Source organism: Ovis aries, chromosome 6 (genome assembly GCF_016772045.2).
Source record: "Ovis aries strain OAR_USU_Benz2616 breed Rambouillet chromosome 6, ARS-UI_Ramb_v3.0, whole genome shotgun sequence".
Taxonomy (NCBI): Eukaryota; Metazoa; Chordata; class Mammalia; order Artiodactyla; family Bovidae; genus Ovis; species Ovis aries.
Window position 1 is genome coordinate 20,541,404 of NC_056059.1, and position 17,487 is coordinate 20,558,890.

Below are 17,487 nucleotides of genomic sequence, written 5' to 3' on the forward strand. Positions count from 1 at the left end.
CACTTAGCCCCTGACTCCTGAGTCCCTATCTTAAACCTTGTCATTACGAATGACTTCGGCTAACTCCACAGTCTTAAGTTCGAGCTTTCTAACTGCTCACCATGCCTACTCTCATTCCGGTCTCTTGCTCTGGTACCCTGACTCTCTGGAATCTACAATTCCACAACATTTTCACTATGTGTCCACAAACCTGCGCTGTTCTCACTGTACTTTTTACCTAGCTTTCAGCCACGTCTCCCCTGATGACTTCTACAGAGCCTTGCTTTCTCAGTCATCTCGCCTGCAGCTAGGAGTTTTTATGTGACTCATTTCTGGCCCATAAACTGTTAGTAGAAACTGGTGGGTTTCAGTGTGTGTGTGTGTTGGGGGGCTGGCTTGGGGAAAGCTGTGGTGTGTCTCCTTCCTTCCTTCTTTGTCCTGCCTTAAGTGAGGTCATAATGGCTAAAGCCTTGGCAGCAGAGTTGTAACCACAAATGAAAAGCCATAGGACTGCCAAGACATCGGCTGGCCCTGACACATTGGAGCAGCTGAACTGAAGGCAGCAACTGGATTCCTCTAGCTATCTTTTTATGCTAAATGCAACCCTGTCTGAGGCAGAAAGCATTCCTAAGTAATATGCCTCACAAAAATGAGGGCGGCCCTTTGCTGCATCTATTTTCTTTAGAAAGTTTTGTGCTATTGCGAATGTCTTTCACCTTTATTCTGCTATAGGCAGTGGGGAATGGAGAAGACAATGGCAGCCCACTCCAGTGCTCTTGCCTGGCAAATCCCATGGACGGAGGAGCCTGGTAGGCTGCAGTCCATGGGGTCACTCAGAATTGGACACAACTGAATGACTTCACTTTCACTTTTCACCTTCATGCATTGGAGAAGGAAATGGCAACCCACTCCAGTGTTCTTGCCTGGAGAATCCCAAGGACGGGGGAGCCTGGTGGGCTGCCGTCTCTGGGGTCGCACAGAGTCAGACACGACTGAAGTGACTTAGCAGCAGCAGCAGGCAGTGGGGAAAGCTGGAGGCGTTTAAACAAGAGAAAAACAGACTTAGACCTGTATTTTAGAAAGAGCCCTCAGTTGAATCTATGAAAGATAACAAGACTCAACTTTTCCTTCCTTTAGAGGACCCTTCCTCACTCTGTGTGATCTTGGTGGGGGTCACACAGCCCCTGACTCTGTGGACCTGGTGATTTCGCTAGGAAATGAAATGTGAACCAAGTAGGCCCAATCAGAATCCATCCTTAGGATTGTTCTAATCAGCTAGAGGGGGCAGGCTGAGCTCTGATCCTGGCACCATGGAGCTGGGATTCTGGAAATCCCAGTCACTTAGGCCACAAACCCCACTGTTATAGGTTGGGTGCTCTGGAGGAACACAGAGATGGCGTTTGGGGTGCAGGGGGTTATTAAGGGTCAACCTTGTAGAGGGAATGAAAAAAATCCATTGCTGAGCAGAGGGAGAAGTGGAATTGTGGTGCAGGTTTGACAAAGCCCTGGCCCAACTGGCAACCTACTCCAATATTCTTGTCTGGGAAATCTCATGGACAGAGGAGCCTGGTGGGCTTCAGTCCATGGGGTCGCAAAGAGTCAGACACAACTGAGCGTGCACACACACACACACACACACACGCACACATACACACACACACACACACACACACACACACACACTGGCCCAACTGGCAGGGAGCTCTGGAGTAAGAAGAGCCCATTGGCCAGCCTTACTTTGTCCCCAGATGCATGCCACCACAGAAAAGGTGTGATCTACAGTGAGATGGCTCTTCCCAGCTGAGGCAGATCTGAAAGGAGCTGGCAGCTGAAAGCTGTTCGCTCACTGCATCCCCTGCAGCCGGCAGCAGCTCCTGGAAGGACCTGCCCATGCCATTCCACGTCTACCACCTTCGCTGGGTAGAGAAGGGCTGTCTTCAACAAGGTGAGAATTGACCCAATATATCAACAAAACCAGAGCTGAGGGACAGAAAAAGAAACCCCAAAAGAGGCTCGAGTCTATAGACCCAGCTGCAACTGAGGCCAGAGCCATTCTTACCATTCTTAGTTGTTGGTTTTTACTCACTGATGTCATGTCTGGCTCTTTACAACCCCAGGGACTGTAGCCCACCAGGCTCCTCTGTCCATGGAATTCTCCAGGCAAGAATACTGTGGTGGGTTGCTATTTCCTTCTCCAGGGGATCTTCCTGACTCAAGGATCGAACCTGTATCTCTTGCAGCTCCTGTATTGGCAAGCAGATTCTTTACCACTGCTCCACCTAGGAAGCCCCACCATCCTTAGTTATTTGAGCCAATAAATTCCTTTTTTTTTGTCTTAGTCACTTTAGCCATGTCAGTTAGGGTTAACACAGTACTGTTTAAGGCAATAATTGATTCAAAAGAAGTGATAGAACTTGACAGAGCTGGAGAGTATTGATGAGGGGCTAAGACAGTATCCATGGTGATGCACATGGAAGAGGTGATGGGCTGCAATGACTAATCTTAAAGCAAGAACCAAGAAGAGCAAGAATTTTCAGAGAAATTCCCAGCATTTAGCTGAGGTGATAGCTCCGTTCTTCTCCACTATTTATACAGATGGGGAGTAAAGGAACGGGTGGAAAGGGGAGGGATTTATGTGAAAAATCTAAATGTTTATAACATATTACATTTTGAGTGCATCCAATGGACTTATTTAAAATCTAAAATGCTAGCTCGTAAATTTTCAGTGAAAAATATCCCTACCGACAGGTAGGAAAACTTAAAACAGCTGATCAGCTGAGGAGTTTTTCTGGTTAGAAGGGCTAAATTCAGATCAGAAATTTGCTTGAGTCAGGATTAAAAGAAGTTAAATGAAGCTTTTTAGGGATTTCTTGGTGGTCCAGTGGTTAAGACTCCATGTTTCCAATGCAGGGGGTGTGGGTTTGATCCCTGATCAGGGAGCTATTATAAGATACCACATGCTGTGCTGGTGTAGCCAAAAGAAAATAAAAAATAAAATCAATTGCATTCTTTTAAAAAATGATGCTTTTAAATTGTCATGCAGCTTTGACACTCATCTTCATTACAACGATAGATCTTCCAAGAACACTTGAAAACTTTGTAAGCCGGCTAGGTTACCTGTGTTCTTGGACAGTAGTAGCAAATACCTGGAAAATATTTACTCATCACTTTGCTTTTTATTACTCATGACTTAATGCAGATTTATTTGTCTGTTTATCATTACATTATTATCTCAAAACATACAAGTTCCAACCTTATACTCTATACATTAGGAAAATTATTTTCTGACAACATCTAGGGGATAGATGTTGCCTCATTTTGCCTCCTAAGATACTTTATATGAAATCACCTTATGAGACCAATACAAGGCAAATACATTTTATTTACATGAATCTTCACTTATAGAACGCTGAACTTATTGGACTTTTCACTACATTTTAGGGTTCATCTTCCTCTAATGATAATTACCCTCATTTTACATTCCTACAGGTGTACGAGTAGTGAAGACAAGAGGAAGCCAAAAACCATGGAGGGGCTCATGATGGGGTAGTGCTTGTTTTATTAGATTCCAACACCTGGAAATTAAGCTAGCACATGCTATATATACTTTTTTCCTCATTTCATCTCCAATTATAGAATTTGCATCTGTATGGGAGGAATTAGTGATACATACAACACTTCTTATGTTGATGATATGTATTTATTCATTCCACAGCCGACATTATTGCGAGTTAGGTGTTGCCCCAACTTATACCTGTCTAGAAAAATGTGGAATCCGAAGGTGTATACAAAGAAACTCTGTGCTGGGTAATTATGGGCATCGAACATAATTATTCATACTCGGAGAGGAGATCCTCATTATCCTACCTCAACTTCCTCTTCTTCAACTTACTCCTTTCCCACTTAACTCATGTCAGACAGTGTGAAACCTTATTTGTCGTGGCTTCATACAGTCTAAAGTCACCTTCTATCCTCAGTAGGACCTCTAGTCACTTAACTCTTCCCAGTTCACATAACAGATTAATTATCAATGGGAAAAATATCACCCTCAAAGGGACAAGTTATTAAGTACATGCTGGGTAAGAACATCTCAGATATTAGACTGGTTTGTGGTACCTCCAAAGGGCCACAGTAAAAAAGCAGATGTACAGTACACTACATCTTTGATGATCAAATTTCATGAGGAGCACAGCCAGGAAAAACATGTCTAAAAAGGCATCTTAGGGAATGGTAATGGGGAAAAAAAAAAAAAAAAAAAGGGTCTGAGAAATACTGACCTAGAACAAGTACCTACCTGAATATTTGATTAAATCAATACTGACTTTATCCCCCATCTTAACCCTCAGTTCCTGTGATTTGTAGTATCTGATCCAATGTTGTCTAGTAGACATAAAATGTGAGCTTCATATGTAATTTAAAATGTTCTCTACATGCTTAGTCGCTCAGTCATCTCCCACTCTTTGCGACCCTTTGGACTGTTGCCCATCAGGCTACTCTGTCCATCGTATTTTTCAGGCAAGAATACTAGAGTGTGTTACCATTTCCTCCTCCATGGGATCTTCCCACCCGGGGATCAAATCTGAGTCTCCTGGATTGCCTGCATTGTAAGCAGATTCTTTACTTGCTGAGCTTAGGGAATTGATTGCATTAAAAAGCGAAAAAAATAGGTGAAATTGACTTGAATAGTATATTTGACTATTTGACTATATAATAGTATATTTGACTATTTTGGATATATTTAACCCAATATATCCAAAATATTCAACATATAACCAATATAATAATTATTAAATATCTTACATTTTGTGTGTGTGGGGGCTAAATCTTCAAAATCCAGTGTGTATTTTATACTTATAGTACATTTGAATTTAAAAGTTAATTTTCATTGAAATTACTTGATCTGTTTTTAGATTTCATAACATTTATGGCTAAAGAGTAGAATCACATATCCAAGTTACTCTAAATATATTTAAATGTTTCCAATAGCCAAATAAAGTATCAGTATTTTAATTTGAATACTTAAGATGAAGTGAAATAAAAATCTGTTTCTCAGTCATACCAGCTAGATTTTAAGTGTGCTCAAAAGCACTATATCTAATGGTGACTATATATATATATATATAGTTATATAAATATACAGTATATATACATATAGTATATGCAACCATATATATAAACTGTATATATACATATATATACAGATCCCTGACCAGGGATTGAACACATGCCCAGTGACCCTGCAGTGGAATCCTAACCGCTGGACTGGTTTGGCCTATTATTCCCTCACAGTTCTCTTTTGCTTTTTCTTTTCTGGATTGCTGGATACAAATGCTTTGAAAATATAGAACTGTAAGATGCTAGCTTAAGACATACATATGATATAAAAATTCATGTAAGTCCTCACTGTTATTAGGTAATTATATATTTCTTGTGGACTTCTTTGTTTACAGATAGCTTCTAACACACTTTAGTATCACAACTTCTCTATTCTGACTTCAGGGAGAACATCACAAATTAAAGATGGCTTTCTTTCATACTGAGCTCAAATGCAGTCTCAAAATACTTTTTATAGGTTACTTCTCTTAAGACAGCATTTTAGTCAACTACAATAAATCAATTGGAGTTACCACAAAAGTTGAAAGCATTTTGCCATTCATGTCTTTGTTCATCCCACCATATTCCTTTCCAGAACAGGTTTTAAGTGAACATAATGGGTTTTAGATGAGATATAAAATGATACATGGGCATTAGAAGGCAAGCACCATAGCATATGAGTAAAAAGCAAATTCCCTGAGGGAAAACAGACTGTGGATTGAATCCATCTTTACCACTTACCATCTGTACAATTTTGGACAAGTCATCTACTTTCCCTGAGTCTTATTTCCTTATTTTAAGAATTGGAATAATAACAACTACTTTGCAGGATTATTATAAGAATTAAAAAGTATGGAACATGTCATGCATTAGGTCAGAGCCTGGCACATCGTAAGCATTCAAATTAAATTGATATCTATCATCTTGAGAAAATTAAATATCTTATTTGTTAAGTGCTCAGTGCTCATATTCTTGGGCTTGCAAACTGGTTTGTTAACTTCTTGGAAGGAAGAATTATGTGCCATAAACATTTTTTATTCTTTTCAGAGGTTAGCAAAATTCTAACCATAGGGTTTGACCTTCAGTGACTACTGAATGAAGGAATCAGTGTATCCATAAACTTACAGTTGCTCTCATAATATTTGAAACATGAATTTGCCTATTCAGGTCAAAATAGCTATTAAATTCAGACTGAGAAAATGACTATGATAGAGTAGGGGAAAATGGTAAAGACTTGGTCTATTCCTTCTTAATTCTCTGGCCTCATCTATTATATCAGTCAGCATGAATTTAAAATCCAGCTGTGTTAAACTCTTTCCAGTTCATCTTAAAAGACACCTGTCATGGTCTCTCTTACTTCTGAGTTTTGCCAAGACTGTTCCTTCTGTCAAGAGTATGTTACCTCTTTCTGGTGCCAAAATAATTTTCTGAGCATCCTTTGGGTCTTGGGCAGAAGGCATTTCTTCTGGGAAACTCAAATCTGCCAAGTTTGGATTAGCTGCTCCTGTACTTCCTTTCGGAGAAGGCACTAGTGGTCCACTCCAGCACTCTTGCCTGGAAACTCCCGAGGACGGAGGAGCCTGGTGGGCTGCAGTCCATGGGGTTGCTAAGAGTTGGACACAACTGAGCGACTTCACTTTCATTTTTCACTTTCATGCTTTGGAGAAGGAAATGGCAACCCACTCCAGTGTTCTTGCCTGGAGAATCCCAGGGTCGGGGGAGCCTGGTGGGCTGCCATCTCTGGGATCGCACAGAGTCGGACACGACTGAAGCAACTTAGCAGCAGCAGCAGTACTTCCTTTCATGGATGTCCCCCTTCTTCCTTGTGCCTTTGATCCCCCCCACCCCTCCCACTCCCAGATCTATAAGGATAGAAATTATGTAAATCCTATTCAATTATATTACCCAGGCTCAACATACATAAGGTGTTCAATACATGTTTTTGAATGATAGATGTGTGCTGAAGCTTATTTACAAGGAATAAGGCTGGACCCTGGTTCTAGGCAGTAACACCACAGGGCAAGTAGCTAGTCTGGGCAGATGCCAAGTTTTGAACTACTGGACAGAGGTGACAAGAGATTTCCTTGATTATATTAAAAGGTTGGAAACAGATAAATTAAAAGGTCTATCTCTGAAGGTTCAGCACAGTCACTCAGTCATGTCCGATCCCATGGATTGCAGCATTCCAGACCTCCCTGCCCATCATCAACTCCTGGAGCTCACTCAAACTCATGTCCATTGAGTCAGTGATGCCATCCAACCATCTCATCCTCTGTTGTCCCCTTCTCTTCTTGCCTTCGCTCTTTCCCAGCATCAGGGTCTTTTCTAATGAGTCAGCTCTTCGCATCAGGTGGCCAATGTACTGGAGCTTCAGCTTCAGCATCAGTCTTTCCTATGAATATTCAGGACTGATTTCCTTTAGGATGGACTGGCTGGATCTCCTTACAGTCCAAGGAACTCTCAAGAGTCTTCTCCAACACCACAGTTCAAAAGTGTCAATTCTTCAGCACTCATCTTTCTTTATGGTCCAACTCTCACATCCATACATGACTACTGGAAAAACCATAGCCTTGACTAGACAGACCTTTGTTGGCAAAGTAATGTCTCTGCTTTTTAATATGCTGTCTAGGCTGGTCATAGCTTTTCTTCCAAGGAGCACGAGTCTTTTAATTTCATGGCTGCAGTCACCATCTGCAGTGATTTTGGAGTCCAAGAATATAAAGGTTAAAGAGATATAAAGAACTGAGTGGGCTTCTCTGGTGGCTCAGATGGTAAAGAATCTGCCTGTAATGCAAGAGACATGGGTTTGGATCCCTGGGTTGGGAATATCCCCTGGAGGAGGAAGTGTCAACCCACTTCAGTATTTTTGCCTGAGGAATCCCATGAACAGAGGAGCCTAGAGGGCCACAGTCCATGGGGTCAAAAAGAGACAGACACAACTGAGTAAGTGTTTGCATGCATTTGTGTTCATGCACACACACACACACACAAACACACACACACACACAACTAAGTAGGGACTTCCTGATGCTCTAGTGGCTAAGATTCCACACTCTCAATTTAGGGGGCCTGGGTTTTATCCCAGGGAACTATTAATACATCCCACACGCTGCAATATCACAGTGAAGATCCAGAGTGCAGGAAGCAAGACTCAACACAGCCAAATAAATACATATATTTATAAAAATAAGAACCAAGAAGATTTTTATAAACATGTTGTAAGTTCCAGCTGTGGTTAGGGTAAAAGTGTTGTGGTTGTCCATCCACCCAGCCTAGCTTTTATTTTACCTTTCTTGAAAAAGGTTCTCTCTCATAGTGCCCTATAGTTTTTCTTTAAAACCCTTGTCAGGATTTATTTATTTTGTTTTATATCATGTTTCTCACTGAGATTATTACATATAAGCACAATGAAGGCAGACGTTTATTTATTGGACTTGTCAAACAGTGTTCTCTAACATCTAACATAGAACTGACATATATCAGGAACTGAAAAATATTTTTTAAGTTACTGGTTAAATGCACTGAACTTTTATATCCTGAGTGTGTTCAAGTTTTGTCAGAAACTAGAAATTATTCTAGTATTTGTGTAGGGATAAAATTAACCCAGATCATTAGAATGACTGTGGGAGAGAAAGCCTGGAAGGTTATTATTTAGCAAGTTTGAAAGTGCAGGATTACTGGAGAGCCACTCTCTGTGATCCTAGCTGCATGGAGTTGTGAAGTGGGTTATTCTCAGGAGGATGGCTGGAGCCACTGGAAGCTTCTGTTGATGATCTCAGCTGCCTGCTTATAGCAGGTGATTCCTGGGAGAAGCGCCGAAAGCCAAAGAGCGCTGCCAGCAATGATCTCATCTGCCTGCAAACAGCTGCTGCTGAGAAAAAGGCTTCTTCTCTTTAAAATCTTTGTGAATGTCTCATTGGCAGGATCTAACCTTGAATAATGCCGAAAAGAGATTCTGGGACATGTAGTTCCACAATGCAGACTGGAGTGAGAGTTAAGTTGATGAAAGGCAATTCAACACACTGAGTCATTAGGAAGGAGCTCCTAATTAAAGATAAACCAGACTGAAAGCTTCAGGATGAGAAAGATTTACTTTAAAAAAATTGATATATCCCCAGCAGTTGGGTGCTTATGGCTGATGGCTAGCTGAGCAACACTGAATCGCATTCTCCTTCCACAGTGTATGTAGACTTGTTTCTGGTGGGTGGCTGCCTGTCTACTTTTCCTAGCTTCCCATGCATCTAAGTAAGACCATGAAACTGGTTCTTGCCAAGGCACTGAGAACAGAAGGGATGTGTATCTATTATGAATTAAGGTGGATCGGTGCCAGGACCTCAACTTTATGAGATCTCTTTCTTTTTGCTGTGGTCTTGCTGAGTGTAAAGCATTGGGCAGAAGACTCTGAAGATACCCTAGGACAAGACAGAGTCACTGATGGGAATATCCGGGATTTTTGTCATCATTTTTGTCATTTTTGAATGAAAACTGCCGATCAGGAATGTCTGATTTGACTTTGTATGTAAGAACTAAATTAGGTGGTATAAAACCAATGAAATTTTGGGGTTGCTTGTCATAATACGTGGTCACTCTTAAATCCTTAAGAAACATTCAGCGACTAAATGAGTAAAGCAGAAAGGTTTACCATGCCCTTTGCAAGTTCTTCCCTAGGGGCTTCCCTGGTGGCTCAGATAATAAAGAGCCTGGCTGCAATGCAGGAGGCCTGGGTTCGATCCCTGGCTTGGGAAGATCCAACTGTTTGGTGTGCTTCTTCCCTCAATTTCTTATACACTTCCCAAATGTTGTTCAAACATATGACAAAGAGAGTTTGGTAACTAATTTGAAAGGATCTCCCATTGTTAGAAATTGAAAACTCTTTGTAACACAACTTTCTGGTCAAGACTTTGTAGACAAGAACAATCATAACAGGTGATAGACGCATCATAACTAGCATAACATAACTAACTTGCTTGGTTAAAACCCAGAACTACCAGTAAATACTTTAAGTTTAGAATTCCTACTGGAAAAACTAAAGATAAGTAAGGACCCTGGAATCCTATAATACACCTGAAATTTCACTCCAATCTTGTAATAAGATCAAGTATTGAGAATTAGCCCAGTAACTATTCTCTGATAAATCTTTGAATTCCTGTACTAAATCTTTTAATCCTAGAAGCAGAGATAAAATAGACAACAAGAGCAAAGTGAAAGGAACTACAGTAAGTGCTTTCCATGTCCCACTGGCTAATAATTCCATACACATAACAATATACTCTCAGTATTATTATGCCACTTTTATGATGAGAAAACTGATGCTCAGAGAGAAAAGTGGGAGTAGGGAGGAGTAAATCAGGAGCTAGGGCTGAACATACCTACACCACTATATATAAGATAGGTAACCAGCAAGGACCTTCTGTACAGTACAGGGAACTCCACTCAGTGTTCTGTGCTAACCTATATGAGAAAAGAATCTTAAAAAAAATGTATATATGTATATATATGTACATATAAAACTGAATCTCTTTGCTATACACCTGAAAATAGTACAACATTGTAAACCAACTATATTCCAATAAAATGAAAAAAAAAAACACCCTGGTGCTCAGAGAGATTCAGAAATATTCCTAAGGCCACATAGCTATTTAATACTTCTCTTTGAGCTAGAAAGTAATCTATGTATTTGTTGATGATTGTCTCATATAGTCAATACCCATAGGAGGAAGTTTTCATATACTTTTTGCAAGTTGCATTTGGTCATTATTTTCTTTACTAAATACCATGCTAAAGATTTGGCAAGATGTTTCTCTTGATTTCATGTTTTTCATTTTATACTCCTTTCTCCACTTCTGTACACTGCATTTATTATAGAATTGATCCCCTTTTTTTCCACTCATTGCTTTAAAAATCAGAGGCCATTTGGTTAAACTGGTCTCATTGATTTAGGGACTGAAAAATGTTATCTTAATCCTTCTCAGATCATTTTAGTACCTTAAAACTACAAATTAAAAGGGCTTTCTTGGAATTTTCCTGGTGGTTTAGTCATTAAGAATCTGCCTTCCAACGCAGGGTTCATGGGTTCGATTCCTGGTAGGGGAACTTAAGTTACCACATACTGCGGGGCAACCAAGCCCCTGTGTGGCAACTACTGAGCCTGTGAGTTCTGGAGTCCAAACACCAAAAGGAAAGATCTCACCACTAAGAAACAACATAAGCCAAATACATACATACATATTTTTTAAAGGTCTTTCTTGAAGAAATTTTGTTTACAGCTGCAAGCTTCAGTTCCATGCCTATGTCAAACTTTCACAAAATAAAAACCTAAAAACTAAATAAAATAAAATGAGAGTTTTAAGCTTGATCAACATGATCCAATAACAACTGCTGCTGTGAGTACAACTGCTATGGTTATTCTTCCTGTTGCCACAGTTATTTACTGAATGCCCAGTCTTTTTACTCACCATACTAGGTACTTATACACAAAACTCTAATCTTTAATATAACACCATGAAGTAAATATTATTATTTCTATTTTACAGGTGAGTCAGCTGAGGCTAGGGGCTTCTCTGGTGGTTCGGTGGTAAAGAATCTGCCTGCCCGTGCAGGTGATGTGGATTTGATCCCTGGGTCAGGAAGCTCCCTTACAGCAACCTGCTCCTGTATGCTTGCCTGGGAAATCCCATGGACAGAGGGGACTGGTGGGCTACAGTCCATGGGGTCACAAAACAGTTGGACATGACTTAGCGACTAAACAACAGCAAGAAGCTGAGGCTAAGGGAGGTTAAAAAACTTTCCTTAAGGACAAAGATAGGGCTTTGATTCAGATGTCAAGTTCCTGCTTTTATTATACCATGCTGCCTCTCTGAACTCATTTATTTTTTAAAATTATTTTTAATCGGAGTATTGTTGTTTTACAATATTGTGTTAGTTTCAGCTGTATGACAAAGTGAGAGGCTTTATTTTAAAATGAAAGCATGACTTTATTGTTTACTGAGTGGCTGGTTAACTTTAATTTTTACATTTTCACCAAAGAACTACCCTCTCTAATACTCAGCTTATTCCCACCCAGAAAGCTTATCCCCCAGTTGACCAGCCTTAGGGTCTGGGAGAGGAACTAACATATGTCTTGTTAGAGCAGTGACTCTGTACATTGAATCACCTGGGAAACCTTGACAATCCTACCATCTGAGTTTCCTACCCAGAGATCCTGATTTAACTGGTATGGGCACAGGGAATTTAAAAATTTCCTCAAGGATTTCTAATGTGGAGCCGATACTGAGAACTAGGGAGTAACTAGGCTAGTCCTGGGAGCCTGAGTCACCACACTGAAGACCCTTGGAATTCACAGGAAGGATGGCATTAATCAGCCACTACTGTGACTTCCCTCTTATATAGTTGCTTCACAATTCCCGTTTCTTTCTTTTTCTCTCTTTGAAAACCCAAGGCTGTCCAATGAGAAAGCTTGTGGGTCTCAGAGTTGTTCTGGGAAACTAGACTTTGGAGGCTGGCTAAACTGGATAAGAATCCATTCTTTGGGTTGGCTAGGCTGGCTGGGAGATGAATAGATTAGAGATGTGGAGATGAATTAGAGAGTGAGGAAATATGGTACAGTGGAAAAAATTAACTTGGAATTAAAACACTTGGATTCAGTTCTGGCTTTGCCACTTACTGCGTGTGACTGATTCATTTCCCATTTTAGTTGAAAAAGAAAATCTGACTTTTTGATTTCTGAAGTATTTTCTGGCTTAGCAAGTATCAGTAGAGGAAAAGAGCGGGATGTAATTAAAGTTTAGGAAGCAATGCCTGGGTAGGTTCCAGCACTTTCTACTTCTGTTGGTTTGCAGAAAGCTGGAGGAAATCCTGCTTCTCCCAACACCTGCCTAGTTTCAGAGGGCATCATGAAACGTCATAAGGAAGGGGCTGTGAGTCCAGGTAGTGGCTGGGGGGCTTCCCCATTACTTAGCTTCTGACTGTCCTGGCTCACGTGGTGTTTGCACTGTGTCTACTTGGCATTTCTCTATTTTCTTTCTCACTTCCTGATACCTACACTTGCCTGATCAACCATTGCTGGTACTCAGCTAGGTCTAGTTTAGTCCAACGGGGAGTGGCGAGCTCTGCTCCTTTGTCTGAAGTGTAGCGGATGCATCAGGGTGGAGAGGGCAGTGGTGGGTCTCTGTGAGACTTATTGACCGTAGTAGCCACGTCTTCCATCCTCATCTCTCATGCGTGTAAGGTGGGCATGAGTCAGCAGAGGGGTAAACCTCCCTTCATGAATTTCCTCCACTTGATAGAGGAGGGTTGTTCTGGAGGGGGGAACTAACCCAGGATCTTTGAAACCTTGGGATCTCAGTGCAGAACGAGGGCAGCCGAAGCATTTCAGAGGTTTGGACTACCTTTGAAGTCAACAGGATATGTTCCAGGTGAGAGAGGACTAGAGAGGTATAATTTTCCCTCTGGGTCCCCAGTCCCTGATGTTTCATATTATGGAGGGTACCTAAGGGGAGATGGTGGCAGGGGTTTTCTTCACCTGTGGTATGGGGAACGGTCACCATCTACCTAGTGGTTCTGAAACCTTAGACACTGGAATCATCTGGAGTCTTCCAAAGCTATTTAGTTGCCTGATTCCAACAGGACTGATGAAGGATTAAATGAATACATAATGAAGAGAGGACGGAGGGAAGAACATCTTGTCTGACAAGATGAAATGGGCACAGAGAGGAGTTCAAGTGCCCACAGTCACTTCGTGCCAGTGAAGGCTGCCTAGAGTCTGGAAGGAGGAAGAGGGGAGGGCAAAAGAAGCCAGGGTAAGCTTGGAGCAGAGTGATCCCTGCACCAGCATCACCTGGGAGCTGCTTAGAAATGCAAATTCTGGGGCCCCACCCACACCTCCTTTATCCAAAACTCTGGGGGGTGGGCTCTGCTGGCAGGCCCCAGATGATGCTGGTTTCTGCTAATGTCTGAGAACCACTGTCTTAGAAGAACCTCATTTCTTTCCCATCCTGCTCCAGGCCTGAGTTCAGATACGTGAGAAGGTTCCTGAAACAGGAGCTCAAGGAATAGGATGAGGCGCTGTGAGACCTGGGCAATGCATGGAAGGAGGTAGGGGGCCAGGCCTTGTTTCAGGGACGATAGGAGGATGGCACACCTCTCTGACTTGGGGAAGGGGTGGTTCTTTCTCCACTCATGGAGGGTCTGACTTATTTTTCCTGGCTGGTGGCTCCTGGGGTCCTGTGTGTACCTTTCCTGGTGCATGGACCTCTGTGGTAGAGCAACCACAACGGTTGCTGCTAGTTTGCAACCTGGCCTCCCTACACGGAGGGCATGGAGGGAGGGAAGAAAGAGGCAGCCACTTTCATTTCCTAGGCAGCAGTCCTAATAAGCAAGGAAACCTATTTACCAGGCTTGTCTCAGAGACTGCAAGACAAGTAGATTTCTGCACTTGTGCACCGTAATCTTAAGAGTTTATAGCGTCCTCAGCTGGGTTCAACCCTGCACACCAGCCACAAGGGCTCAATAACATAATACCTCTCAGGGCTACATCCTTGAAATAGCTCTGACTATGGGAACCCTGTGGGCAGAATGTACATTTCAAGGAGCTGTTGCTGCTAAGTCACTAAGTTGTGTAGGATTCTTAGCAACCCCATGGACTGCAGCCTACCAGGCTCCTCCATCCATGGGATTCTCCAGGCAAGAGTACTGGGGTAGGGTGCCATTGCCTTCTCCTTTCAAGGAGCAGGAGTTTCCAATTGTCTGAGTCTAGCTTAAGGATGTTGGTCATGTCCTCTCCATTTATTTTTTCATTAGTCACTCAGTCGTGTCTGACTCTACGAGACCGCATGGACCTTAGCCCACCAGGTTCCTCCGTCCATGGAATTCTCTGACAAGAATACTGGAGTCAGTTGCCATGCCCTTCTTCAGGGGATCTTTCCAACCCAGGAATCGAACCCTGGTCTCCTGCATTGCGGGCAGACTCCCCATGGAATGAGCCACAGCGTGTCTTCTCCATAATTTCCTCCAAAAGCTTTCAATCAACCAGAAGGTGCAGTATGACTAGGAGCTGAGGCGGAAGGAGCAGGAGTCGAGGCGGCCCCCATAGCAGGTACAGTAAGATGCCAGGAGGAAAAGTGGACACCCCAGGGGTAGCTGGTCTTCGGAAGTGGAGGGCAGTGTCCCTGGGAGAAAGATCCTTACTTTCCATGGCACTTACGCACTCTCCTTCTCTCTTCCCACCCAGAGACTGACATCCTCATCAACCTGAAGCAGCGGTCAGATAGGAAGCAGACCACCCCAAGGAAAACAGACCCAGCCAACTAATGGTAAGGATGGAGGGGGCGTTTCCATGGAGACCAGGTGTAAAGGCGTGGAAGCAGTGCGCTGGAATGCTTTGAGTTTTGAGCTGTTGGTTTCTTTCTTGTAGTATTGTTCCATCTTGTAGAAAGAAGGGAGAGCTGTTCCACACAAGGGTGAGAAGCCTCCAGAAGCAGGAGGCGACAGTGTCCAGGAAAAATAGGGAAGTCAAGTAGTTGCTGTCCATGCTAGACAGGGGTGTGGCTGATTGCCTGGGCTGCCCGTGGGACGGTCTCCCTGTGAATTTTCCTGTGGTGGAAAGAGAGGGATAAACCTTGGGTCAGGCGCCTGATGGACACAGATGTTTCTTGTGTGTTTAATGAGGTGGGGGAAGGGAGTGGTGTTTTTCTCCAGGAACTTACCCTGTTTAACAGGAGCCAGCTGTGAAGCGGCCCATTTCCTAGAAGGCTTCTGCTTGGGGGTCCTCCAAAACTGCAGGACTGACGCATCGAGTTCCTTGAGTGCCCAATTTTCCCTCCTCTTTCCCTCTCTATACTACCTTGCACACTCTTGAAAGCTCAGGTGACCATAGCTGTGGATTGTGTTGACTTGCGGAAACCCTGGAGGTGGAATTATTTATGGGATTATTTTTGTTCCCTTGTTGGAGAAAGCCCTGCTATTTTAATTGTTCTGGTTTCAGTGAAGAATGAAACTTTTACTGACATAGTTATGGGCATTAGGCCTGAGTGTATTGGTTTTCAGGGGATGATGAGTCATGGAACAAAATCTGTTGGGAGCAAAGAGAGTTGAATAAAAGTATGAAGTCCTCTTCCTTCAAAAAAAGGAAAAAACAAAAGGGCTGTAGTATCTTACATTGGGCAAAAACTTAGAAATAACAAAATTTTTAATCTCCATGACTTTTATCTTTACTCCTCTTTTCCTTTGTTTACACCTTATCCTTTTTAAAATGTATTTTTAATTGGAGAATAATTGCTTTACAATGCTGTGTTGGTTTCTGCGGTACAGCAAGATGAATGAACAGTAGGTATACATATATTCCCTCCTTCTTGAGCCCCATCCCACCCCTCTAGATTGTCACCGAGCCCCAAGCTCAGCTCCCTGTTGACACATTATCTTGGTTGAAGTTTAGATGAGAGAGCTAGTATTCCACAGTAGAAATGGTACCATTGTGGGAAGGGGGGCAGGAAGGGTGGGATAAGATGCAGGACCTAGACAGTTGAGCTAGGAGCATGGATTTAAGAGTCTCTAATATCATCTACCAGTTTTCACACTGGGAAGTAAGTACCAGAGAAGGGGTTTTCAGTAGATGAGAATGGACCAGATGGGTAAGCTCAACATCTGAATTTCTTTAAGAAGCGGTAATTTAGTTTTGGTGTAGCTTGAGGAAGGAGTGGGAGCGGGGAGCTGAGGAAATGCTGAACTCATAGAATGGTGCTTGCTATATTGTCTAGATAACCCTAGGTAACTGTTCCTATCTCTTGACCATTTTTAAGAGCAAGGATAACACATTTTGGTGCGTATAAATCATGCTGTCCATACAAGAAAGAGACTCGGGAGGGAGGGAAGGACTATTTTACCCATAACAGCTGAGTACTTACCACAGTCTTCATATTCTCCTTCCTACCCCATCAAGCCCCTTTTGATTTTTGTTGGTATATTGAGTTTTGTCTGGATTAATACATTAAAAATACCTGTATCTTTCCAGATATAACATACAAATGTTTTATAAAACTTTATGATAACTGTAATTATGTATACATGCAGGTTGATACCACACTTTTGGTTGACAGTCATTCACTTCCCCTCTTTCTAACTCAGAGACCATCTATGATAGAGCCTGAAAGGGATGAGGAACTTTCCTAGCTTCCCCTGCAATTAGAGACAGACATGTGTCCTAGTTTTGGCCAATTAGCTATAAGGAGATATCATTGGGAAACTCCTGGGAAATTTTGATTAAAAAGAAATGTGTATATAGAAAACTCTCTTTCCACCCTCTCATCCCCTCATGGCTGTGTGAGGAATGATGTCTGTCTAGCTCTGATTTCAAGAGGATGAAAGCTAACCTGCTTAAGATAAGTGGATGGGTGGAAGATACCTTGGTCTTGAAGGAAA

At 42.2% G+C, this 17,487-nt stretch overlaps 1 long non-coding RNA gene across 1 annotated transcript in view; it reads right to left on the reverse strand.

Moving 5' to 3' along the window:
* Nucleotides 1–8,232: 8,232 nt before the first annotated feature.
* The window catches only part of LOC132660001 (uncharacterized), a 71,188-nt gene continuing 61,933 nt past the window's right edge, over nucleotides 8,233–17,487 (reverse strand). Inside the window, exon 3 of the long non-coding RNA XR_009601139.1 lies at nucleotides 8,233–15,663. This is a non-coding gene — a long non-coding RNA (uncharacterized LOC132660001). The remainder of the gene's footprint in view (nucleotides 15,664–17,487) is intronic.